General features: G+C 40.9%; 1 protein-coding gene across 2 annotated transcripts in view; it reads left to right on the forward strand.

Moving 5' to 3' along the window:
- The first annotated feature begins 1,018 nt into the window (after nt 1–1,018).
- PHLDB2 (pleckstrin homology like domain family B member 2) overlaps nt 1,019–27,922 on the forward strand; it is a 232,468-nt gene continuing 205,564 nt past the window's right edge. Inside the window, exon 1 of one of the 2 annotated variants that reach the window (XM_061194159.1) lies at nt 1,019–1,270. The gene's annotated coding sequence lies outside the window, so the exon portion shown is untranslated. The remainder of the gene's footprint in view (nt 1,271–27,922) is intronic. The other variant, XM_061194163.1, reaches the window with a different exon arrangement.

The raw sequence follows: 27,922 nt of genomic DNA on the forward strand, positions 1-27,922 counted from the left end.
TATTGCTGTTATAACAAAGTAACCACAAACAATGGCTTACAACAGCACAGATTTATTATCTTTCCAGTCTGGAGCCAGAAGTCTAAAATGGGCCAGCAGGGCTGTGTTCCTTCAAGAGCCCCTAGAGGAGAATCCATTTCCTTGCCTTTAATTTCTAGAAGCCAACTCCCTGCATCTTCAAAGCCAGCAGTGTAGCATCTTCAATCTCCCTCTGACTCTGGTTCTGTCATCTCATCTTCTTTGATTCTAACCTCTTATGAGGACCCTTGTGATCCATTAGTCCCACCTGGATGATCCAGGATAATTTTCCATCTCAAAATCCTTAACTTGATCACATATGCAAAGTATTATTTACCATATAAGGTGGCTTATTCACAGGCTCTGGGGATGAGGACACGGACATCTCTGGGGACTCTTATTCAGCCTGCCATAAAGTGGATCCTGAAAGGTGCGTTCACACTGATACTGAGTTTAAAGCAGGCCTGACTTCAAGTCCTGGCTCCAGCACCTATTCATTGCCCAACAATTACCCCTTTGAGCCTCTGTCCCTTCATCCACAAAAAAGAATAAAATCTCAAGGTTATCATTATGAGGATTTGTGGCAATATATATAAAATGCCTAACCCTTAGTAAGTGGCAGCCATATTTGTTCAAGGAACTTCCAGATGATTCCCACCAGACAGGAATTCAATAGAAGACATTCCATTATTAAGTTCTATAAGATTTGATGAAGTGACCTCCAAATTCTTTTCTGAGATTGCTATAATAAAAAAGAATGAAGTAAAGGGGATTTTTCTCCCAGATATAATTGTGTTGTCTACTTCACAGATCCAGAGGCCAGGTAATTGCTTTTCTGGCTTGTCAATAGCTAACAGACCCTGCTTTTTGCCCCCTGTGGTACTGCTATCTGATTGTGTCACCTAGATCTCTGGTTGGGTTTGAGCAGGACTGAGAGCCTGACCTGGTGTGTAATGATTGGCCAGACCAGGCAGCTGAGACCAGCATGGGCTCCCGCCTTCACATCTGTCAACATACCTGGCTGCAAGCAAATTGCTGCCCATGACCACTGTGTGCAGGAGCCAGAGAGACCGGGAAAGGAAACAGAGGGGAACATCTCAATTTCGTGCTTGGGGGAAAAGTAGAAGCCTGTGTCGATGCTTCTTCCGAACATCCCAAAATCTTCAGCAAGGATTGGAACAGTCTCCCGCCACCCCTGCTGAACCAGGAAGGAAGCTGAGGGAAGAATCCAGATTGAGAAGCAGCAGTCAAGGTAGGTGATCTGTCTGGTCACAGGCCCTTCTCTGGAGATCACAAAGCAAGCACTTGACCCAACCTTGCAGCCAGCACGTCTCGGATGATGTTCTGCTGAAGGAGGTGTGGTCGATGTGGGCGTATGTCGGGCAAATCAAATCATTTGTCCTCCAACGTGTTCTGAAAGTGGGTTGTATCTTTCTTCCAGCTCCTCTCTCCTTTGAAAATTGCTGCTGTTCTTCTACATATTTCAAAAGTTTTTTAAAAATCTTTCATTATAAAAAATCCTATTTGTGATTTGTTGAAATTCTTCCATCGGTCGTGGCTCTGCAAACGTGGCTTTGTTCCAGAATTTCATTTGCATGAATTCTTTTCACTTTCAAGATACACCAAAGAGGATAGTTTGCAATTATTCTGAGGAACGCACAGTTCATGCAGAGGCTGTAAACCTCAAAAGACAGGATATCCCCGGAAGCCATGTGCATTTTTCTGCTTTGGAACCTAGGGAGTTAAAAGTCTTGAAATTGCTGGAGCAGAATCAAGCCTATTTACCTAAGCTTATCACCCCAGGCAGCAGGTCAATCATTTACTGATGCCAGGCTCTTTCCTACCTTTGGTGGAGGACCGCTAAAGCCCTTGCCTGATTCTCTCTAAAGAATGGACACAAGGCAACTTAGAAGATACATTTCTCTGAAGCTATAGCCGGTATTCTCTCCAGACCAGAGTACATTTTTACCTTGCCCAGAGTAGTAAATGCCACAGGGTCCCTCCCAGCTCGATAATAAATGTGAACAAGATTCACACACAAACTGGGTATCTGATACCACCTCAGGCATAAGAGCTCATGACTTTGGAGAAACTTCTCCTGCTGCTGGAAGTCTATAGGGAAGAAATAGACTAGCTCTAGAATAAGTTATTATTCTAGGGGGGGATTGAGGTTGTTACATAATCCTCAAAAAACATGGAATTTTCCCCTCCAAGTCTACACATTCCAGAAATATGTTATTCTTAGTGAACATGATCCACTCTTCTTTAGGCCTGAATGTAACTCCTCTAGAAACATTGTCATATTGTCACAGCATATGTCTGTCAGGTCTGTGCAGTGGTTCCTGTTTTTTATAATTATTAGAAGCCTGGTGGTAGGGAGGCCCTATTTTTCTGAACTCCCTTTAGGGAAGGGGCTGGGCCATGTATTTGACCTGGTAATGTTTGACACTATTTTTTTGGGGCTGTGTTGGGTCTTCGCTTCTGCGTGCAGACTTTCTCTAGTTGCAAAGAGAGGGGGCTACTCTTCGTTGCGGTGCATGGGCTCTAGGTGCGCGGGCTTCAGTAGTTGTGGCACATGGGCTCAGTAGTTGTGGCTTGTGGGCTCTAGAGCACAGGCTCAGTAGTGGCACACGGGCTTAGTTGCTCCGTGGCATGTGTGATCTTCCCGGACCAGGGCTCGAACCCATGTCCCCTGCATTGGCAGGCAGATTCTTAACCACTGTGCTACCAGGGAAGTCCCAATGTTTGACACTATTTTTGTCAATCATTTATGGAACTGAAGTGACTCCCCTCTGGTGAGGTTTGTGGCTGGAAGTTTTAAGTGGCTCTGGCAGTTAACTAGAGGCAGGAGTTGAGGCCACTGAGAGTGCAGCCCAGGCACAAACCCCATGTGTGATTTTTGATGAATCTGGGGCTAATTCCCAGGAATGTGGTGAAGAATTATGAGAAACTGATAGATTTCTGTGACAATATTAAGCTCAGTAAAATGGTAAGTGTGTATCTGGCTGGTTGCCAGAGAATTCTTGGAGATAACGATGGAGGTGGTTTTGAAGAAGGGGAAGGGTGTCAGTGCATTCAAATGTATTGGCCAGATTTACACACAGTCCTGTAGGCTGTCTGTCCCACACTAGATCTTACCTATCCTTTCTGTGCAGCATCTGGCTCGAGGCCAAAACTCTGATGGCCCCTTGAACGTATACCCAGCTTTTCTTCCCTCTTCATGCATATTGGATGTTAGGTGGAGGGAGATTATTCTTGAGATTGACTAGATAGACAGTATTATTCCTTTTACATGTCAGGAAGTTAGAACTCAGAAGGTAACTAATTTGCCCAAGTTCACTCAATCAGAGGCTGAACAAGGATTCTACTCATTTCTGCCTCATTCCCAACCCATTGGTTTTCCCAAGTGGCCATGGAATTAAGCACATGCAGGAGCTTAAATTGGGTGGTGGGTGGGAATGTCACTGAGGAAAGCAAGGCTGACTAAAAGTCAGTGGTTCTCCACTGGCCCTTGGGTATGCCATGCCCTGGGCCAGTTGGGTACCACCATAACCAAAAGGCCAGCATTGACTAGACTGGACCTTCTTTGAGGGGAGAAAGGGGAGGAGTGGGTGAGGAACAAAGGGAAGTGTTCCCAGTTCTAGTGGTGGCAGTCACTGGGGTCTTCCCAGTCCCGAATATTTCCTAAGGAAACCCAGGCAATTCTCAGGCTAGATCTCTGCCCCATTCCCTTCCAGAGATTCATGAGCCTCAACTAAAATACAACATCTGCACTATTTCCAGGGAAAAATGACACCATCTTAATCTTTCTCTGAAAACTGAAGAATTTAATTACTGTTTCACTTCAGCTCAGCTAATATCCACTCATCTAAATCCAATGGATTTGGACAGAAAGACGCTTGCACTATTTTTCAGATACATCCTAAAAATTCCATTAGCTGTCGGGCAGACATTCCAAAGCAGCCACAATTCCTGAGCATTTACAAGATCAAGATAAAGGAATGCCATCATGAAATGTGGTTGGCTAAACAACTTTGAACAAAGAGTTTCTTCATTTTTACTGACCCACCTCATACATACCTATGAGTGTGATAGCAAAGGCATTACAAACAAGGATTGCATCACCAAGTCCACTGAGTGCCCTTTTTTATACAACTGGCCCCGCATGAACTCTACTCAAATGCTATCATTTTTGTTAACTTAGGATAAGCAGGATAAAAAAATGTTTTGTTAACATTAGGATAAAGAGAAAAGTTGAAGCTGAAATATAAGGACGAATAACAACATTTCACTTTTATCCAGTGCTTCTTAGGACCAGGAATTGAATTATTGCTTTTTTGTCCTCATTTCTTTTTCATTTAATCCCTATAAGAAATTTACAATACTTGCTCAAGTCACAGAGCTAGTGAGATGAGGTGAAATTTGAGTTGGAGCCTGACTCCAAAGCCCATGTTCTCTACACTCCGGGAAAAATACTCACCCAACAGTATCTATACTATTTGTATTTTAAGTGTAAAAGACTAAGGAGTCCTTTCTAAATTATTTGCTTAGATCCTCAGAGTATATATTTATGACACCACCACCCCCATGGTATCCTCGATCCTATACAGGTATAAAAATCTATATCACAGTGGTTTTCCTCTCCTCCAGGAAAGGAACCACAAAACACACACACACAAACAGTTGCCCACAGGTTAGCACATTTATCCCTTTCTGAAACTGTAAGAGAAAATTGTTTTTCTCTCCTGGTTCACAAACATTGTTTAGTTTGTTTGATTTTAATGTGACATACAAACAAATTTTTAATGCATTATACCAGGATTTTTTTGATGTTTATTTCTGCAAATTTCTGTCTTTGAGAAAACTAAGTATGTCAAAACTTTCCAGTATGGTTTTATTTAATCTTCATAAGAGCCCTGTAAGAGAAGTGTCATTTTCTGATGACAGCCTTTGAAATAAGGAACCTGAGACACATTCAAGGTGTGTCCTTCTCAATATCACTCAGCTGGCACGTCCTAGAGGGTTTGGGACTCCAAATTCTTTGCTCTTTTTTTCTAATACATAAACAGTTCTCTGGATTCCTAAGGCTTACAAATGATAAGAATGGGACATACAGCTATTTTCAGAAATTAAAAGTGCCGAATGACTACACAGTCTGTTCTCAGGCTACAGAGACCCACTCAGATAGTGACTGCTTTGGGCTGGGATTCTATCAGGTCAGTATGGTAATGTTGTTACTCTAATTAGATTTTCATTGAGTACTGAAAATGAAGACACTAATTGTTACTTAATAAAATCTGCCTCAAAGGCAAAAACTTTTAAACCCACGTGTCCACGAGCAAAGTAAGATCTCAAAGAAATTCTTGCTCGGAGAAATCAATGGTAACAAATCACTGTTCCCTAATCTAGTCCATGCCTGGGGGACAGTGTATGTGAGTAGGGCTTACAGAGCCCCCATGGTGTCTCTTGATATACACAAGTCCTCTGTTGGTTAACTCTGTAACCAGATGAATGTCTCACGAGTCAAGCAGCTGCCAAATAGTAGGAAACCTAAGGAGGTTGAGAATCCATCCTAGATGTAGTCCCAATACATACAGAAGCCAACTAAAGTTACAGGAGGAATTCTTGTGCCCTATGAATTCCATTTCAGTCTTAAAATGCTATGAGGAGTCAGAAAGCCCTGTATCAGCTGTGAATCTGGGTGGGGACTAATCATTTTTTACTCCTAATGCTTTACTGGGAACTGCACCTGGTTGGTCACCTGAGTCTCCATCCCATGTGGCAGTCTTGTTGTCCGCGTCCTTGCCTTGGGGTTAATACACATCTTCATCACAACTTTTGTCCTCATTTCTGTGACCTCAGAGGCTCTAAGGATATTGGTGCCGGAGAACCTATAAGCTTTGGGCAATGAGAAAACAGAATGAAACTTCTGCCCCTGCCCTGCACCAGTTTGAAAATTATTTCCCTCCTTTCTACAGTTCCAAGGTCAAGTTTCCCTTGGGAGCAGCTAAGAAACTAAAGGTCACAAAAGCTGGCAATTCACCATGCCTTGGAGGGCTTCCCAGAAAGCAAAAGGAAAATGAGATTGTTTTCACATAAGACCTCTGTATTTGGAGGACAGGATTCAAACAGTTTGAATTTGCAGTTTCACTGTGCACTTAGGTAACCCCCATAAAGTCCAGCGTGTTTTTTTTTCCCCCCTAAAGCCAAAGCAATATCAAAAACCTTTCCTGCAAAGAACTCTAACTAGGCAGAATTCTTTTTTATCATCGCTGGGCTGATGTTTTCAAGAATTCATTTCTTAAAATAAGCCTTATATGGTGCATTTAGCTGGAGCTCTTATTTCTGGATAATGATGGCTGTCATCCGTGGGACCTGCTTTGTGGTGCTCTCATTAGATTTCACAAGGTAAGCAGCTGGAAACTTGTGGTTAGTATGTGAGCGGGTAGCAAGAAGAGAGAAAACCCAAAGGCCGACCAGAGATGTTGCAGAAAGCAGGCTTCTCTCTGACCAAAGGAAAACCCGTATCTCAATTCAAAGGAGATGCAACCTCAAGTTCAAACATATGTATTCCACAAAATTGAGCTCTGCTTCCTAGACAGGAATCCCGAATATAGGCAAGAACCAATGGCTAGACTTCCCCAAACCTGACTGTTCTCTACCAAAATTCATCTCTTTTTGTCTCTCTTTGGAAAATGGGAGTGCCCCTGAGAAGAGTTATTATTATAGAATGCAGTTGTGTTGGTAACTTGCAATCCAACAAATAGAACATAAAACATAGCCCAATGTAGGCATCCCGATCCTGACTCCACCAGTGTCTTGCTCTGCGCCTTGGTGCCGGTTTCTAAAGTTCTTGCTGGTGACTCAGTTTCAACTCTTTACCATCTGCATCCTTCCTGTGAAGAACCACAAACATTTGTTAACAGGTCATCTTCACTTCTGCAATAGTCACCCACTCTTTCCCAGAAACATGGTAGGTGCTATTTTTGAAACAGGATTAAATAATCTTAGAGGTCTTAAACTTATCAAGTGAGCCAAACCACAGCCTCCTTAGAGTCCCATGTTTGGGTCTCTTTGTGTGTATAAATACACTTCTAATTATTTGTAGAGTACTCTGATGATTACGAGTTCTCAATAAATATTCCTTGGTGATAATAAATTAGTAATTGACTGTAAATTGAGTAGAAAAAAAGTGATTTATTAAAAAAAAAAAAGACTTTGGAATTTCCAGGGATGACTAGCAAACTAGAAGTATTCACTGTGGTGCGGAAGGAATGGTGCATCTCTGACCTCCTGCCCCTCCCTACCCCACCTCAGCTGCCTGCCCAGGGTTGCTCACCCGTTGCTAACTGGGTGCCTGTGCTCATGTCCCTTCTTGTAAGCTTCATGAAAGGCTGTTTGTAATGAAGAGAAGGCATAACGAGAAAGAAGAATGCATCAAAGATCTTCCCTGAGGCCCCAAACTGAAAGGGCAGTTTTCTTTAGAGAGGCTCTAACTTCGCTCTTATATTCTGCAGAGATGAATGATCATCAGGATGACTGACAGAATTATGACGTTCCATTCCAAGCACTGATATTTTTTATTTTTAACCTCAGGTTATTTTACTCTGCTCTCCTTTTCCTATAAAAAGGAAAGAATAATGTTGCTCACTGTGACATTGCATGAGAGAAAGCTGCCCAGGGCAGTACTGTTCAAAGGAAACTGCTAATTGCACCAAGCACCAAGGCATGATGGGAAGTTCTCATAAAGAAAATGTGTAGCATCCTGGCACACACCAGTTCACTTCGTCGCCACAGACCATGCCCAGGGAGCTCTAAGGCCCTGAAGAACCACTCTCATAGGTAATGGCAGAGAACCTCTGGTCCAACAAGAAAAGCACTCAAAGAAATTGGGCATCAGTGGTCTGATGTTTCAGTAGCAGTCAGAGACTACATCATCTTGCTGCCCATTTTTGTTCCTTTTTAAAGATGAGAGAGGGAAAGAAAACATTAATTATAATCACTAAGAGTTATCTGGCAATTTTCCAGGTGATGAGGGAATGACTTGAATTCAGTCAGAATAGACCAATTTCCTGGCAGCATCCTCAAGTGACTTTCTATTGTACTCAGTAAAAATCTTACTGAGTTTTCACATTTCTCAGTTTTGATTCTATTCCTAATATCTAATTGACTTCTTAGGTAGTCTTTTGGGGAGAGGGGTGTGTAACACAATAAATAATGCTTACCTGATAGTCTACATACTGGCTACACATACTTTCTATAAGCCACAAAACAAACCACGGAAAGTCACCCTTGGGTTGCCCACCATATACCTTCAGCTAAGGCAGGTTAGGAAGAGAATAGACTTATGATTCAACCATGAACTACCTTTTAGTGAGGCCAGAGAACCAAAGTGGCCTATGGTTCCAACAATCATTATCAGTGTCAAATTTTAGCTCAATGTAGACCTCAATGTACTCCCATCAAGTTAAAAAAATAATAATAAAACAGGCAAGGTGCTGAAATATGGGACAATTTCATATATTCTCTAATGTTAATGACCAAGTGGCCAAACACCAGTTGGCGCCTTCATAGCTTTTTTTAACAGGGTCAGTGAGCACACCTTGCTTCTTGAATTGAACTGAATTCCTAATATTGAACTAGATTCTCTAGCCCTGCCAGTTTTCTAGCAGGAGGAAAAGTGTTTCAGAGCATGAGGCAATATGGAACTCTGTTTTCCTACTTTCAAAAAGCCACGTGGCCACATATACACTTACCTCTAGTCCTCATTCTGCCCCATGAGTATCCCATCTGTCCCTGAGAGTCTGCTAGACAGTGAAGGTAAGGAGGGGCGTAGCCAGCAGACTTTTCCAGAAGATGCAGGAACTGTTCCTGATAATCCTGTTTTTCACTGTGCATTACCTGAAAGGGAAAAGGTAACATTCTGAACAGAGGAGACTTTCATGCCATAAAGCTTCAGGCATTCATAGGCACCAAGTGTTTTACTGTAATTGCAGTGGAACAAAAATAATTTACAAGTTGTGTGTGTGTGTGTGTACAATGTATGGAAAGAATTTTAATATGAGAAAGACATTAGATCAATTTTGTGAAAAGACAAATCTTTTGTCTGGTCTATTTCTGGGTGTGGGTTCCACAAAATCTAGATACTTGCTTACTTTCTGGAATTAATTAGCAAATGTCTGTCCAAATCATGGGCCTTAAAGACTTCTATTGATAGCACACCCCTTTCTTTAAAATTGCTACAACACATTTTGATCATTTTTAGAAAAGGCAAACTACAAGAAACTTTGGCATGCAAAAACTTCTTTTGAGATATCTAAATGAATATCAGGGTCAGTTAATAATACTGGACTTCGGATGTCTTCAAGTAACTCTTGGCATGCTAAAGTTTATATCCCATTACCATCTTATTTTACATGATCTTATAAGATTAACTAATGAAATTCAAGTAAACTGATGATTGATACAGTGGCCTGAGCATTATTTGGCTACATGTATGCTTAGCCCACTCTCCAGACATATTTTTTTCTTCTACAGACAGGCACTCTGATTATGTCTTAATCTTTAGCTGTTCTCCAGAGAGGAGGGTCACAATATTTCTCCTTTAAACCACTATTTGATACGCCTCCAACTGGGATACTACTATTTTCACATGCATTTATCTCAGAAGCTCTGAGTTCCCACTTGACCCAAGCCAAGGTCATAATGGCATGTTGGAATCAAATATTTTCCATTGTTCTACCATAGATCCAATAAAAAGACATTTATGGAGTGCCTAATGTACACTTGACACTGTGCTAAGCACTACAGATACAGAGATGAGTAGCTCACAGCTCTGTCCAGAGAAGACCAGCATCTTGTAGAGCAGATAAACTAGTGAAGGAGCCAAGGCAGCATATGGTGTGAAGCTATAAGGACAGTGGCAACTGAACACAACACAGAAACATTCTAGATAGATGCTCAGGAAGACTTTCAGAGGAGTTGAGGTCCAAGTGGTGTTTTAAAGAAAAGGAATTAGAATTTGCATCCTTCTTTTTTAAGAATTCAGACTTTGAAGAGAAAGCTGCCTCCTTTCCGGAATTTGTCTGAATATCTTAAAAGAAGAGAAAGTACAGGAGTGGAGACTGTTGTGGTAGGCATGGCTGAGCAAGTTTTGATTGCACAGAGAAGGAAGGTAAGAGGGTCCAGAGGGAGCCTTTTAATTAAAAGATAAGAACTAGAACTTTACCCTGAATCAGAGCCTGTACCTAATTCTCAGCTCTTGAACCTGGAGCCTTAACTTAGAATCATTCTGTGTGGTCCAGGCCCCATGTGCTCTCGCAAACCCTGGGGACTTTTGCCTGGTGAACAGTAGTGTTATAAATCTGAGCTCTACTCAGTTATGATTTGAACTTCATTTATCCTGGGAGCAACTTTTAGGAAGAACAAAGAGCCAAGCACTGTAGAAATGGCAGTGAGGATTCTGACATCAGCAAGCAGGCACCATTTAGGAAGCTCAGGGTTAAAGAATAGGGATGACCCACCTGGCACCCAGCCCAACAGCCTCCATTAACGTCCAAGTCCAACTCCGACTTGAATACCACACATTTTAAGCAGGATACAAGCCGGAAGGGCAAGCTTAGTAGCTTTCACCCTAGCCTGGTTGGAAATCCTTCTTAAGTTGGCTTAGGTAAATATTTAGTATGTAAGTGAAAACTTTTACCATCTTAAACAATTGGCCTGTTTCCTGAAGTTGGGCCAAGAGATTGTTGAGTTGTCGGATTCTTTTAGAAACTCAGATTATAAATCAAACTTCTGATGGACCAACTTTCATGTTGGTTTCATTCTTTCATCCACTGAAATAAAGAATGTAAGTAAAAGCTAATTAGAGTAGATTTGATTACATAAATACTTAAAACTTTTTTTACAAATATTATATGCAAAGGTAAAAATAGAAACAGTGACCCAGGGAAGTATAGTTGCAACATAAATAACAGGCAAAATATGACTATCCTTAAAGAGTATTTGCAGATCTATACCTGCTCTAGGGAATACCCCAGTTGAAAGTTGGGCAGAAAATGAATTGGCAATTCACAAAAGAAGAAAGGCAAATGACCTATAATCATATGAAGAGCTGTTTAGCCACACCAAAAAAGAAATAAAAGTAAATTTAAACAGTGAGATAACATTTCCATTTTATAAGATTGGCAAAAATTAGGTAACACCGGGTGTCAGAGAGCGTGGGAAACAGGCACATTCACACACTGCTATGGTGGAAGTATGAATTGTTGCAACCACTTTTTTTTTTAATAAATTTTATTTATTTATTTATTTATTTTTGGCTGCGTTGGGTCTTCGTTGCTATGCGCGGGCAGAAATTGAGACACAGATGTAGAGAACAAACGTGTGGACACCAAGCGGGGAAAGCAGCAGGGGGGTGGGAGGTGGTGGTGTGATGAATTTGGCGATTGGGATTGACATGTATACACTGATGTGTATAAAATTGATGACTAATAAGAACCTGCTGTATAAAAATAAATAAAATAAAATTCAATAAAAAATAAATAAATTTTAAAAACTCCTTTGCATTTTTACAAAAAAAAAAAAAAATCACTGTATGATATTCGAAGATGTTGGAGAAACGCCTTCAAAGTTCTGAGGAGACATGATTTCAACCCGGAATTCTATACCCAACCAAACTATAAATCTGGACACTTTCTGGTAGATAAGGACTCTGAAATGTTAACTTCTATGCACAATTTTTTAAACAAGGGCAAAACCTTAGTTCACTTGATAAACTTTCTGCATCATGTAAGACAATGATGTTTAATCATTTTACTACTATGAGTTTATTTCTGTGAATATTTAAAAGCTGGAGCATAGCAAGCTTTTACATTCATGTATGTTATTTAGAACAAAGGTATTGTAGGTATTTATGTATAAAAATTTTTTTTAAAAATATAATATATGAATAGGGCAAGATTGTGATGATAGTGCATGAATGACTGACATTTTGCTAAAGTAAATGACTTAATGACTTATCTCTTCCAAATATACTTAGATTTTAAAAGAAAAGACTGAAAGAACACTGCAGAGCCAAAAGCAAGAACTCATCAGCCACAGTAATGCCAGGGCAGAGGAGCCTAGGGACCATTATTTGGTGACCCACCCCTGAAGGTGGCTGAGTTTCCATTGTTTAGATTCCATATCCATCGTCCTCCCCACGGAAGCTTCTGACTCTTTTGGGTCCCCAGGTAACCCCTCCAGCAGGGAAGAGAATGTGAGGACCAGTTGAACTGAGTGTTCTCATTTGCCCACAAGTTCCATTTCTCCTTATAAAGTAATGCATTTAGCAATATGACTTACATGCCAATATCTTTATTTTTACTTCCTCCTCTTTCCCTCTACTTTTTTAATCTTCTTAGATTGCATCTTTCTGTGTAATCTCAAATCTCATTTGGAGTGAGGAAGAGTTTATCTAAATAATACTAGTCACACTAATCTCAGTTTCTTGTGAGATTCACAGCCTTCGGAGCCTGATCACCTACGGGCACATGGACACACTGGAGCTTCTGGTCCTATAGTCAGGGTTCTTGGTGCCACAAAGAGACAGTAACTTTGAAGCTCTAAGCAGAAAAGGAATTTATTGGAAGTATGTCAGATAGTTCACAGAATGGCTAGGAAGCCTGGAGAGAAGCACAGGGAGGAAACAGAGGAGGCAAAATAGAGCCAAGATGGCACCCCAGGACAGTCTGTTCAAGATGCTGACACTGGTGTTGTCACCACACAAGCCCGCTACAGTTCCACCAGCCGCACCTGGACTCTACCTTCCATCAGAGGTACCGACCATAATCTCTAAAGGCCCTGGACATTTGCATGCCTCAGTGAAGACTCAAAGTCTTAGGCAGATGTAGCTGATAGCCTGAGCTGCCTGTGATCTAGAGAAGGAAACCTCTGGCCCTTGGGGCCTGGGTCTCCTTACAGAAATTCCCTGACATAGGAAGCAGGGCAGGCAAACATCAGGAAAGTCCAGTTCACTTGGTGACCTTCTGTGGCTCTGCCAGGGAAGCCTTCCATGCTCCTCTTTATTGTTACCTCATTGCTCTCATTAAACTGAGCAGTTTGCAAATCAGGATATTTATGTTGGATTAATTATATTTACATAATATGTACTTTCTACTTCTTTCAAAGTCAGACTTTAAACATAAGTTTCTCATTTAAAATTTTAGTGTCTATTTATTTGTACTTCTAAATAAACCTGGACAAGGCTGAGGAGTCTTCCCTGTTAAATTCTATTGGGACTTAAGTTGCAGATTACCTGTGAGTTTCTTTCATTTTAAAAAATCCATTCTGAGGATAAATTCAGAGAGGCTGAATGGTCTAATGTAACCAACCACAAACAGTGTAAGATGCTTATTTTATGAATTCTTGAAGATTTTAAACTGTGATAGTACAAATACACTGAACTGCTTAACTTAAGAACCCAATAGATGTCGCTAGTAAATTCTGGTAAAAAACAATCTGTGGGGAAACAAACACATCTGATTTAGTGATGTATGAAACATGATGTCAGTAAGTATAAAAAATAATTAATGTCAACTGTTGATACTCTTTGTACTAAATTATATTCCTAAGCAAGATTTTTATGTTTTATTGGGTCTGACTTCACACTGCCCTATTACAATAACATTCCCAATGTTTAGTTTAGTCTCCTTTACATTTACAACATCCTGGAGGGTGGTGGTGTTAAATTTAATTTGTCAACCTATGTTAATTTTACAAGGATCCAGATCAAACTGCTGTATAAACAAGAACCGCCTTGCAGAGGATTTTTGGCGATGTGCTGGAGAAGTCACAGCTGAACTAAAAAATATGCTGCTGGGGTATTTTTCATTTTTCCCCCTATGATTTTAATGGCTCAAATGAAAGAGCTGTTTTGCTTTAACAATAGAGTCCTTGTTGAAAGTCCTTTAAAGAGCTGTTCTACCACCCTGAAACAGTCTAATTAAGCCATTAATATAACAAAGATACCAACAGTTGCTAAACCAGAGAATACACTTCCATCTCACAGTAGAAATTAAAGGTGATGTTTTTTCAGCTTGTAGCTTGATTCCCAGTTCAGAGAAAGCCTGTCCATTAGACTTTTTTTTTTTTTGCAGAGAAACATCATTAATCTGTGAGACTTACTACAATGGGATATTATACTCCTCAACAGAGGCTGTTATTGAAACTGCATATTATCAAGGCAGCTGTCCGATTAAGTTTTTATAAAGGATTAGGGGGTTATATGAGTACCTAACAGCTGCACCAGACAGACTAAGACTAGGGTTCCCGAATCGTATGCTTCTTGGTATATGGAATGAAAAGATATATTCTTTACCAATGCAGTGAGATATTAATTTTTAAAGGGAAAATTAAATTAGAAACAAAACCTCATTCCTCTGAGTGCAAAAGTATTGTGTGAATACAAATGAAGAATCAACAGAAGTATATAAAATATAGTCCCTCCTCTTAAGGAGTCCACCATAGTCTCAGTAGGCATGAAAATTTTTGAAACATTAAAATATAATTAAGGGGACTTCCTTGGTGGCACAGTGGTTAAGAATCTGCCTGCCAATGCAGGGGACATGGGTTCGATCCCTGCTCTGGGAAGATTCCATATGCCGCGGAGCAACTAAGCCTGTGCGCCACAACTACTGAGCCTGCACTCTAGAGCCCGTGAGCCATAACTACTGAGCCCGCGTGCCACAACTACTGAAGGCTGCACGCCTAGAGCCCGTGCTCTTCAACAAGAGAAGCCACCGCAATGAGAAGCCCGTGTATCAAAACGAAGAGTAGCCCCCGCTTGCTGCAACTAGAGAAAGCCCGCACGCAGCAACAAAGACCCAATGCAGCCAAAAATAAAATAAATAATAAATAAATATATTAAAAATGTATATAATTAAAGATTTAAGTGAAAGTTTGAGGCACTGAAGAAGTTAGTGCATGAGGAACTGCTGAACCGGTTAAAGAAGGGCCAGAGGTTAAAGAAGAGAGTTGATGGAATTTATCAACCAAGACCTCTGAGAAAAGCCATCAGGATTGTGTGAAGAGTAATCTGTTAAAGTTGGAAGAGACCTGGGAGATCACCTCCTATTCCAGTGCTTCCTAGACTTATCTGTTGAAAAGAATCATATGAGAAACCCCCTAAAAATGAAATTCCTGGTCTTTCCCTCAAACCTATTGAATCAGATATGCAAGGGAATATATGAGCCCTCTTTTACATATATTTAAATAATTTTAAACTGGCTCAGAGGGCCCAAGAACTGTTTGTTTGTATTTTTGTTTGTTTATTTGTTTTTTTTAAAATGCCTCAGGTGATTATTTTCAACTGGGAAGTTTGGGAAAAACTGTTCTAAGTCAACCTTGTGATCTCAGAAAGTGAAACATTAAACAAATACCAAACGTAAGAAAAAAAAAAAAAAAGCAGATGGAGACACAGATGTATATGTGAGTGTGTGTGTGTATATATGTGTGTGTGTGTGTGTGTGCTTGTGTGTGTAAAACAAATAGTAATCCCCTCGGGATTACACAAGAAGAGAAAACTTGCGCAAGGTCCAGGGCCAAAGAGCCCTGGCCCAGTGTCTTTCACATAATAGACCCTCAAGAAATACTTTGTACTGACTGAATTAAAAACGAAGCAAGGAACAAAGCAAGCTGTAACCCTCAAGCATTTCATGACCTATTTATTACCACCCTATGTTCAATTCATTTTGTAAAACCTCTGGTTGGAGACACAGACCTTGACTCTTAAAGAGTCTCTTGTGGATTGTGTAGCAAGACTGGATCAAAACATTCAGTGCCCGGGAAACATTTAAACACCAAGGAGGTAAAGAGATTTTGCTGCAACGAGGTAGAAAGTTGAAATTTAAGGAAAGGAGACTCTGAGCTGCATCTCAGAGAACATATCCAGATGCTTATTAGATTGTGGTAGATTTTGCTAAAGCATGTGATAGAATGAATTGTTCACAAAATAATTTTAAACTGGCTTAGAGGACCTTGAATAAAATTACTTAAAACTAACTCAAGCCCTCAGCAAACCACAGAAACATAAACCACCGTATGGGGGATAATCTCGCTGTGGCAGGGAGGAATGGATGACCTAATGCTTCTCCACCAGCTCCCACCCTCACCGCCTTCATGCCCTGGTTCTCTCTGCATTCCTCTAGTCGGTGGGAGTTTCTAAAGTTTAGTGTGTAGATATGTATGTGCATTTTTTTACCAAAGAAATGCCTGTACTCATATCTTAACACATTCTAAAATTCTACTATCCTCTTTTCCCACAGAATTCCCACTTTTTTAATATTGAATTTGGGAGGCACATTAATAAGAAGTTGATTTACAAAACAAAGAGATAATGTTATGACATTAATAGTTTATTTCTTGACTTTATGAGTATATATATTTTAAATACCAGAATCAGAGTTTACTAGAAACATCAAATTGTCATTAAATTCTTTTCTAACAATATATTCCAAATGCATTTTTTACTGTGGGTGTAGCTTGAATAATCCATGGCTTGACATTTTTCAAAGGATTGAATCCATAGGATGGGTGAGTAAACAATCATGATGAAACCATGAAAATGGTTTTGTAATCTACTAGACACCGGTGAGACAGATGCAACAACCTGTACTTTGCCAACGGGTCCTATCAATGTGGGGCCTGCCCGGGGCATCTTTAGGTTGTAAGCATCACTCATGATGCCAGGAGTAAGTCTGCAGAGTTCACAGTGAAGTTCAAGGAAGAAAGAAAAGGGAAAACTTAACTGCTTTTCGGAGCTGATTGGAGTTAAAATGTAATTTTACATATCTATTTATTACATATTTGTCTCATATATGAGTATATATATATATATATATATATATATATATATAGGCAGCAGGGAATATTTGTTTTAACATGTAAGTTTACTGTTTGAACCAACTGAGTTCAAGATGGCAAAAAATAATAATAATAATAATAATAACAGCTACTAAATGCCAACATTAAACATTATCCAAACCAGTCTTCATAGCAACTCTATGTGGTGATTATTTTATCCCTAATTTATAGAGAAGGAAAGTAGTCTCAAAGAGGTTAACTTACTTGTCCAAGGGCACACAGATAGTAAGAAATAAAGTCAGATACTGGACTTGGATTTATCTCTCTCCAAAATTGTTAATCAAAATTTTATGTTGCGATAAAATATTTATTGTTGGTTCACAAGAGCAACAACATGCAATTTGTAACACAAGGATCTTTAGGGGCAGAGAACTTGGTGTATCTGTCAAACAGGCAAGGGCAAAGGAAGTCCCAGTTTTGTCATTCTCCCTTATTGAATTTATTCTGCAGCCATGACATTTCTGTAAACGCATCTCAGGAAAGGCATTGCTAGGCAGAGTCTCCACTTGCACTAGGTCAGGGTTTAATACCCATAACACATCTTGCCTTCATTTGTGTGTTGCTAACTCATGCTCATGACTTAAATTCTTCAGTAGGTCTGCAGTGAATTAAAATAAGGCCAGATAGCAACACAAAGTGCTGAGCAAAACTCTCTCGAAATTCAAAAACAGTTTCTGGAAACAGAAACCATGTTCACATTTTTTAAATTCTTATTTTACCTTATTTGGAGATGTAAGATGGACTCCAGAGACCCCTCCAACCAGAACTTAATGTTAGTAAATCTTTGTTGGGATAAAAGAAAAGGTCCTTCTACCCCAAAGATGCTAAATACAGGTCACATCAACAACCACTGTTTCCATTTTCTGGCAAAGCTGAATAAAATTTCCCACTATTTTTCAATTAGGAAAAGTAGCATCTCAGATAACAAGAAAGGCTTTTGTTACAAACTAGCAAACTCAGAGTAATCTTTATTGAAAGTTATGTTTAAAAGGGGGATTTGTGTTGGACTGGAGACCCATTTTACACCAGTCTCTGGAGAAAGAACTAGAGCGAAGAAAACCTTTCCCATTTTCTTGCTTCTGAGATCTGCGTTCAGTTTTCGTTTTCCCACTGAGAGCCACGTGGGACCCGTGAGCCTGGGAGGCAGACAAAGTCTGAGTCAGAGCTTACGCTAACAACTGAAGCAGTGATTTTCCCCATTTTCAGCTTTAGTTGCTTCACCCTCTGTCACGAATTTTAGGTGGGGTGGGGAGGAGAGAGGGGGACAGGGCGTCACTTGCTGGTACATAGCAGCGCTATTCGGAACCCTCAAAACTAAGCACGTTTGGAGACCCAGCCCCAATTCTGCAATTGTTCAATTCAACCTGGAACCACGGTTTTATTAAACCTTATTTTGCTCCTCTGGCATAACGGTAACTTGAGGCTAATCATCCAGACTGGAAAATGAGCAAGTGGTGCCAAAAACAGAAGGGACTATGCATACACATGGGAGGGGATAAAGCTCAAAGTCTCCTCATGCACATCGATTCAGAAAGGAATGGACACTGTTGATGAAATTTATCATACACGATGGGATGCGAGCAAATCCTTCATCCTAAAAAGGACAGAAACCCAGAAGGGAATGACTGGGGAGAGTGAGTCACTAGCAGCTGTTAAGAATCATAGACCTCTATTCCTGATTTAACTCTCTCCTTTATCTACCCCAGAGGCCAGTGGCTCTCAAACTTTAGCTGCATCAGAATCAGCTTGCCGGCTTGTTAAAATACGGATCGCTGAGCCCCACCCTCATAGTTTCTGATTTCAGCAGATCTGGGCAGGGGCAGAGAATTTACCTTCCTTGAAAGTTTCCTGGTGATGCTGATGCTGCTAGTTGAGGATATTGAGCTATAAGAACTACGGCCGCAGGCAATACCCGTTTCAGAATTGAGCCCAAGGGACCAAGACCAGTTTCCTTACCTGGAAAGCCATCCCAACATTTCTTAAAAATAGGTGCTTCCAGTAACCTGAAAGGGGCACTGCTAAAAAATAGGATGAGGGGGTCAATGGAACACACTGTCAATCAAGTGATGTCCCCTATCGCACTCACCAGATTCAGCTCAGGACCAGAGCAGTGTGGGCCAAGGCTGTCCTGTCCTTGGGGAGGCAGGATAAGGTATCAGTTCACTGGTGCCAGACTAGACTTAAATTTGAGACCCAACTTCATCACTTAAGGTTATGAGCTTGCTCAAGTCAGTCCTTTAGCTTTTCTAAACTGTAGTTTCCTTGGATACAAAACTGGAAAAATAATACCACTGATGTCATCGAGTGGTGAGAATTAAATGAGATAATGCTTAGAAAGCTTTAACACAGTGGCTCGTGCATAATAAGGCTTCAATAAATGCTAATGATAAGTATCGTTTAATAATATTATAACTAGCATTATCGTATCATCATTCATACCATTTTTACTACTCTCAACAAATTCTGAGGTGTTTATCTCATCTTCCGATACTGGAAACTGAGTCACTGAGAAATTACCTCTCTTGCCCAAGGGCATTTTAGGGAGCTCTCTGAAGTTATGCCCCGTGATGCTGCTGCCATCATCATCATTCTAATCCCAGACGTCTAAGTGTGATCTGATCCAGACCCTCTGGACAGCCTTCCCTGAGAACCTGGCCACACTCCTCTCAGGATTAAAGGAAGAGGTATTATTTCTTCAGGCCCTCCTGGGGTTTCTCTCTGCCTTTTTTGGCCCACATACCGCTGTATGTAGTTTGTGTCTGAAATGGAAAATTTCTGTAACACAATACCCAGCTCTGATCCCCACAGACTCTCAAGTCCTTTTTTTTTTTTTTTTGGTTTGGGTTAAAATATGACTTCATGTGCAAAAAGAAGCCTCACTTCCCAGTGCTCTCAGCAGATACAGAAGCATCACAGATTCGAAACCTTCTGGTTCCTAAGAATTCTAAAGAATTAATTTCACTTTTCTGAAAAAGGAGAGCAATAACTAAGTGACAAGAGAAATGGGAAAATTAAAACTACCTTTTCTTTGGATGCAGGATATATCACTCTGCAAGCCCAACTTCTCCTCCTGTGCCCCTCAGCCAGCACCCCACAGGCACCCCCAAGGAAAGACAGGAGAACATAGCTGCCCTGGGATTTATGACCTTGCCTGAAACTGGGTACGCTGGCCAAGCAGGCAATGGAAACCAAGGACCTAGAGTTTTCTCTCATTGACTCACTAGCACTCTTCTCTCCTAGAGTGCCAACTCTTCACAAACTCTGTCTAATGCAAGCCCGGACCAGTCTGAACAGGACAGTGGGTTTTCTGATAAGTCACTGAGTGACTTATCTCTTTGACAACCTACTCTAGTCTCCAGTGGCCTGCACAGGCTCTGGAGCCCAATCTTCTGGCTTTGATTCCCAGCTCCGCCCCTTACCAGCGCGCTGGGTGACTTTGGGCCAGTTTCTCAACCTCTCCATGTCTTCCTCATCCATAAATGGGGCTTGACTCTACATTGTAAACTTTTACAAGGGATTAGTTATTTAATAAATTATAAAGTCCTAAATTATTAGGACAGTTCCTGGCACATACTAAGCTCCACATATGTCGCTATTATTACTGTTACTACTGCTACTGCAAGTAAAGGAACAGTTATGGCTATATTTGCTCTAGAAAACATAATGTCTAAATAAGAAGCAGTTTGGTGTTCTGGTAACTGGCACAACTTTGGAATCAGACAGATCTGATTTGGCCACCAACATTGCTATTTAAGTTGTGTGACCTTGAGCAAGTTATGAACGTAGTGGAAATCCAATTTTCTTTTTATAAAATAGAAATAATAACACCTACCTCAGAGGGTTACTGGGAGGATTCAGTGAAGCAATGTTTGGGAAGCACTTGGCCATTGGTTGGCAGCCAGGAAACAGTACTTATTATATTGTAAACTGGTCACAGGAACAAAGAAACCCATTAACTTTGGAACCACTTAACAACCTCCCTACTTGATACAACTGACTAAAATAATTCCAACATCTAAGATTCTTACCAAAAAAAAAAAAAAAATATATATATATATATATATATATATATATATATATATATATATATGTCAAAGAATGTAGGGTAAAATGGTCTTTTGTACATTTTTCTGTCTCTGGTGGTAAACTTGGTTAGCTGTCCGGATTTAGAAGTTACTCATCGCCCCCAACCCCAACCTAGCCTCTTTCTTATCAATCCCATTTTTGTCCCTGCCTATGCATGCTGATAGGGGATTTTGCCGGGTTTCATAAGAGCACTATGATGAAAGTACTCCCCGAACCTTCAGACTCCAACCTCCAGATGATGTGAACTTTTTGTGTGTTGAAATGAAGGCACTTGAGGCATCACAGGCAGGGCAGTAGCATCGCTCAATTCTAGGGGACAGTACTCCTACCACACTGTATTAAAACTGTGCTCCAAGGATGCCTTTAACAGAAAATAGAACAGAATGGGCGCCGCCCCCAGTTGTGCAACAGGATAGCTCTGACCCCAAAGCGCAGGAAATAAGGCCCACTTGCTCTGACTTGGGCTCTACCCGCCCCCCCTTACTTTTCATGAGTCAGACTCAGTCTTCCAAACCTTAATTTATCCTTGCTGAGTGATAACGTGCTAATCCCCCGGTGATATAATCAAGAGGAGTTGCAGAATCACCGGTTCTGAGAGTTGAAAGGCCTACACAAGTCATCAGGCCAACTCCCTCTGGTGCCCCAGAGGAACGAGCCAGCACAGTTCTGGTTTGCCTTTTGTCAATAGGAAAAAACAGTCTCTGGCAATGGCTTCCAGGGAGCGTCAGTGTTTAATAACCTCTGGTTCTCCCTGAAGGATGGTGGGGGAAACGCACAGGCGCAAAGCCTCTTCGCCCTTGGCTCCCTCCACCAGCACCTGTGCTGGAAGCACCTGAATATGACTAACGGGTTTCCCGAAGAGATGGAAGAATGCAGTGATGTCGGCACTCAAGGTGCAGTGAGCAAAAAAATGGATGAACCCAAACACCAGTGGAAAGTCACGACTCCAGGAACGCCAACAAAGCGGCTGTCTTTGTGCTTTTATAATTTCCCTTCCCCCATCTTACTTCTTCCACAACAGTATTATAGACAGAGCTCTTTAGAGCTAAAAGCCACCCATGAAATAATCTGGTCTTAAAGCCCTCTGTTTTCAGATGAGGAAATGAGTCCCAGATGTCAGGCAGTACAAAGCATCCAGGAAAGACGATCGATCTAGCAATCACTTATGCTTTCAGCTGCCTTTAGAAGGAGAGAGAAATGTATTCAGGTCAGAGTAAGTGGTTTTGTAAACTCTATTATATAGATAAAGAAGCTAAGGCTCAAAAGTGAATGGCGATGCATCTTCTTTTCTGCTTCTTAAACGTCTCTGCCGGGTTGAACAATCCATGGCGGCATGAGGACTTGCGCCGACCAGAGCCAGCTCCCGGAGAATTGAAGCTGATAGGTGGGTGGGAAGACATGAACCCACCGGTTGAATCTTGAGGGGGAAGGGATCCCATCTCTAATCAGTCACGTAGAATCCACTTAACACTTCCCTGGTGTTTCTTTTTCTGCAAACACACACACACAGACACACACACACTGCAAATGGGAAGAACACAAGTCTGGAGCCAGAACACCAGGTTTTTAAATTTAATACCTGTGTCATCTTTCTCAATTTCACATTTTCTTCTGTAAATTAAGGATCATTGTAATGTCTTTCTCATGGCATTGTTGTATAGATCAAACAAAATAATGAAGCATAACTGCTCTGCAAACCATGAAGCAGTGATTCTTAAATAATTTGGTTCAAGAACCTTCTTAAAAATTTGATGAATGCTAAAGACCCTCACCAAAATTCCCACATGTAGATACAAAATTTTGCATATAATTTCAGGGGGTTCACAGAGCGTCTGAAGACCCCCACTTACCACCCACTCTAAAAGTGCTCACCAAATATGGAATATTCCAGCCTGGACAAGTACAGCATTTTCCTTGGCATAAACTAGGAAGAGGGATTTGTTTATTTGATAAACCCATACTGGGCTCTTAGTAGGTACTGGGGGCTTCAGGGGCACAGATATCCTGTATTAAAGCAAAGAAGTCCCTTCACATGTATTGTATCAACTAAGAAGTTCACCTCTGGACTTCCCTGGTGGTCCAGTGGTTAGGATGCAGAGTTTTCACTGTTGTGGGCCTGGGTTCGATCCTTGGTTGGGGAACTAAATATAATCTCCTGCAAGGCACGTGACAAAAAAAAAAAAAAAAAAATGAAGAAGGTCACCTCACTAAGGTATCTGACCTCAAAGCTCCCATCTGGTTATTCTGGTTAGGTTGTGGGTAGTGGTCACCTCTGTTTTGAGACAGGGAAATCATATACAAAAAAGACAAGGGACTCTTTTTTCTAAACCATTAAAAAAAATTGAAGCATAGTTGATTTATAATATAATAATAATTATATTATTATATACTAATAATATAATTCGTTTCAGGTAGACAGCATGGCAATTCATATATATATATATATTCTTTCTTAGATTCTTTTCTCTTATAGGTTATTACAAAATACTGAGTATAGTTCCCTGTGCTATACACAAGGGACTTTTCCCAGATCTATGAAGGTGTTCTTTTACCCAGGACTTGATGCACCAAAAGATTTGGGTGCAGATAAGCGGAGGAAAGCTGTGTTCAGTTTTGGGTAAAGCACAACTCCTCATGGTTCTGAGGTCTCCTGGTCTGATTCCCCTCATGCCAGTGAAAGGGTAGCTGTAATCATTTGTCATTTTCCCGCATTCTACAAAGTACACCTCTTGTAGATTTTTACCGCCAAACTAGCAAATCAAATATTTCTGGTGACATAACTCAAAATCGGAAACAGGCATTTTCACTACGAGCAGAGGGCTTTTTGGTTTTTATTTTTATTTTTTATTTTTTTGCTTCTAAATTCCTGCAGTCCGGGGTTTAAATCACTCTACCACTTTCTAGTTTGGTGAAGCATAAGAAACATATTTTCCCTATCTGAAAATGAGGATGATAATTGTGACTCCATTTAGTCGTTGTGAAATTAAATGACTTCTTTCGTATAAAGGGCTCAGAACTGTGGCTGGCACTTAGTGAAAGCTCAGCAAATGGTAACGATGATCCTTTTCATTGGTCCCATCCTCAACAGCTATATCCTTCGCTTTGTCACAGACCCATTGATTTTACCAGCAATGGGAAATATGTTTTGTTGTAACTGCTATTCTCCAAGAATCATTTTTTAATATGGCTACTAATTTGTCTGTAGAGATGTTAATTTTTGTAATGACTTAGGCTTGATTTTTTTAAGCTCCAGATTGAGAGGTGTATAAATTGGGTTGTATAGGGGAAGCAGGTGGCATTTGGGAAGAGCTGCTGGGATGCACTAAAGGGTGAGGATCAGAAGGTAAATTAGAAAAGGAGAATCAGAAAGAGAGATGATTGACCTGATGGGGAGTGCCCGAAAGAAAATTGGGAAGAAGCAAGAGCAGAGAGCAGCAAGTGAATACACTGTCCCCTATTAGAAAGGGCTTAGGGAAATAATTTGTGTTAATAATCTGAGTAATGTCCAAGGCAAGTTATCTCATTTAGTTTTAGGGGATTATGACTGGAAACTGGGTTGCAGGAATACAATAGAATTTCTATATGGAGCAGAATTAGGAAATGATGCTATATGTTGAGGAGAACTAAGAGATTTTAACATAAAACCCTGTTGAGTCAACCTGGATTCAATGGCTGAGTTACCTACGTGTATATATAGTTTGTAACAAATGTTTTTCCACATTGAAGTCAGGTTATTATTTTCTGTAAACAGCAGACTCAGGTTATGACACATTTGTAGAGGAAGACAGTATAAGAGACAGTTGGTGAGAGCTCTGGTGCTAAAAAGATGACCTGAAGAGGACCCTTCCCTCTCTTAGACTAAGCCCTAAGCCATGAATGAAAACAATGGGACTCATCGGCCACAAGAATTCGGGGACAGTCGGAGAGATCTGGAGACCACGTGTCCACCCATCAGCTAGCCAGTCGGTCCCCGCCTCAACACCCTCTGATCTGGCCACAAATACATGAATCACCGTCACTGCAATGTTAAGGGACCCATGCTGAATAAAGGTCCATACAACTGCCAAGGATTTAAACGTCTTCCTGCGAACCCTCATCACTCCAAACCACCTACATTCCTAGAGTTTGCTCTGTCTTGCCGGCTTATTTTGCATTGTCTAGCTGGGCCTACGTGCAGAGATCCTCAGACACAATACTTAGATTCATGACTGGAATGCTTCAGCATACCATCCAACTAACTCCCACTCTCATTTTTGCTGGAGGAAGAGATTCACAAACGTCCAAGAAGCCCTCTGGCCGCCAATGAGCAATTTCTCGGGTCTTTAATTATGGACCAACGAAAACAATGCCTTCAGTCAACGGCTGTCTCCCTTTCACCTCTGACCCGTGGTCAGACATGCAGCCGTGAGTGTTGCCAGATGGAAATTGTTAGTGAAGATCCACATGTAACAGCACTTTTATTTATGACCCAAGGGCATCACTCATCAGTAAACCTGCGGTTTGGACTTTTGTTTAGTACATAAGAGACCTCAATGTTTTGTGTGAAACCCTATGTGTTTGGATGTGGCTTGGTCTGTGGAAGAGAGAAAAATGTGTTCTCCCTAAGTTCCTTTAAGCACCCAGGCAGAAAGGAGGATGGGGAAGCCAGTCCAAGTTATTAGGGCCTAGTGGTCTGGGAGGGAACCCAACGCCCAAAGAAACATTTTCACCTCAGTCCAAAGCCTTCCTCGGCCAAGTTGTTAGACACCATCTTCTCCACATATTCCAACATCCCAGAGATTATAAAGACAAGCTCTTTTACCTCACAAGCCACTGAGACCAAATTTCATCATCTGCCTTTCCCCAATCTGAATATTTTGTAGCTCTAGATCAAGCTTTTGTTGGAGTCTCTTCAATATATTCCCAAACAAAACAGCCAAAGTGCTGATGGCATGCTGAAACATGTTCAAGCGTGTTTAGGGGCCAGGGATGTTAGAGAATTGGCTTCCTCATCTTCAAGATGTCCCAGGTTGAAAATGCACTTGTGAAAACTGTGGAGAAACTCTTAGGATCCTGGATGTGCAACACTGTCTACAACCTGCTGATTTATTTTTTGTTCCACATTGGTTATTTATTTTAAATATAGTAGTATATACATATCAATCCCAAGCTCCCTAACTGCTTTAGAAAGTTTCCCGTCCACCCCCTGTGTTTTGTTCCATCTTGAAGCTGTATGATTTTTAGCTGCTCTGTTCAGTAAGTGTTTGGGCAGATGGATGAGAATTGATGAAAGACAGATGGTTTAGAGAGACAGAGATTAAGAACCCTGCTGGGTTGGGTATATTTGACTAGTGATTACCACAGTATTTCAGCAGTTTAGAAGATAAAGATAAACTCACCCATAAAATCTATTGTTGAATTTTAGCTACTTTATTTTTTAGCCTCTCATATAATTTCACAAAATTTACTTCACTTTCCAGTATTCCTATGTAGTATTTTAGAGAAAGGAGAAGAATCATCAATTCATAAGCGGAAAACTGAGGTAATGGGAAAGACAGACCAGAGCCGTACAGCTGAAAATCACTGGTTGTGTCCAGAGGCCCATGTTTCCCTCAGTAGAAGGTGCTTCCTCTGGGAAAGGTTCCATTACATCATCAATGTATTTTTCCAGATACCAGGCTCCTTTGGGATGTAGAAACTCTGTCTGGGGAAGCATTTATCATCCCTCAGCAAGTATTTAGATCTTTTTTTGCTCATCACTTTTTCTCCTATTTTCCAAGTGTGTGTGTATATGTGTAGGTACCCTTTTCCTCAGCGATTACCAATTAGTGAGAATTTGTAAATTTAGTCTGACAATTATTTGTTACTCTTTTTAATGCAAATATTAAGTGGTTGCCCTCTGAGACTCTGTGACTTTCATGCTATATTTTCTTTCCAGAAATAACAATTCTTTTGGCTCAGGCACACCACACACACACACACACACACCAGGTTATAAGACCAAAGGAACACACTTAGGAAAATGTTGTACAGTGTACAAGATACTTTATCTTATGCTGTTATAGGACTACTATGAGAGGGCTCATGTTACTGTACCCGTTTCACAAATGGAAAAATTTATTCAAAGATATGAATTGATTTGCCAAGATTACATGGTTCTTGTATCATAAAGATGGGATTGGAAACCAAGAGTGAAAATCTGACATCTCAACCCAGGAACTTGCCAGTTTATGCTGTAAGCCTCCTTCTGGAAGATGAGCAAAGGGAGGCAATGATAAAGATCCTAGTCCCCGTGGGCTAGTCAAGGATCTGATCATCTACTGAGAGGAGAACAAAACAATAATTGGTACAAATCCAGTAAGCCAGAGCAAAAGCTAGTGAGGGGGGCTTTGGTGGGTGTGAGCAAAGAAATGGAGCCCAACAGCCTCAGGGCACCAAGAACCTTCCCCCAAGGCCCCTCACACACCTGTGTACAGTGGTCCCTTTTTTTATGGCAGCTCTGGTACAGCTCAACCCACTCAAACCAGTATCTGGGCAATCCAGGGCCTTGAGAAAGAAGATGCTGTGTCTAGGTAAATGTATTAGTTTCCTAGGGCTGCTGTAACAAAGGGTTACAGACTGGGTGGCTTAAACAACAGAAATTTGTCTCACAGTTCTGGAGGCTAAAATTTCAACATCAAGGTTCAGGGAGGTTGGTTCCTTCTGAGGGCTGTGAGGGAGAATCCTTTCCATGCCTCTCTCCTTGGTTTCCAGTGGTTTGCTGGTAATCTTTGGTGCTCCTTGGCCTATAGTGCATTGCCCTGATCTCTGTCTTCATCTTCATATCTTCATCTTCATCTTCACACTTCCTGGGTGCAAGTCTGTCTCTTTGTCCAAATGCCCCCTTTTATAATGACACCAGTCACATTGGATTAGGGTTCACCCTAACAATCTCATT

The sequence above is a fragment of the Eubalaena glacialis genome, chromosome 6 (assembly GCF_028564815.1).
Source record: "Eubalaena glacialis isolate mEubGla1 chromosome 6, mEubGla1.1.hap2.+ XY, whole genome shotgun sequence".
NCBI lineage: Eukaryota > Metazoa > Chordata > Mammalia > Artiodactyla > Balaenidae > Eubalaena > Eubalaena glacialis.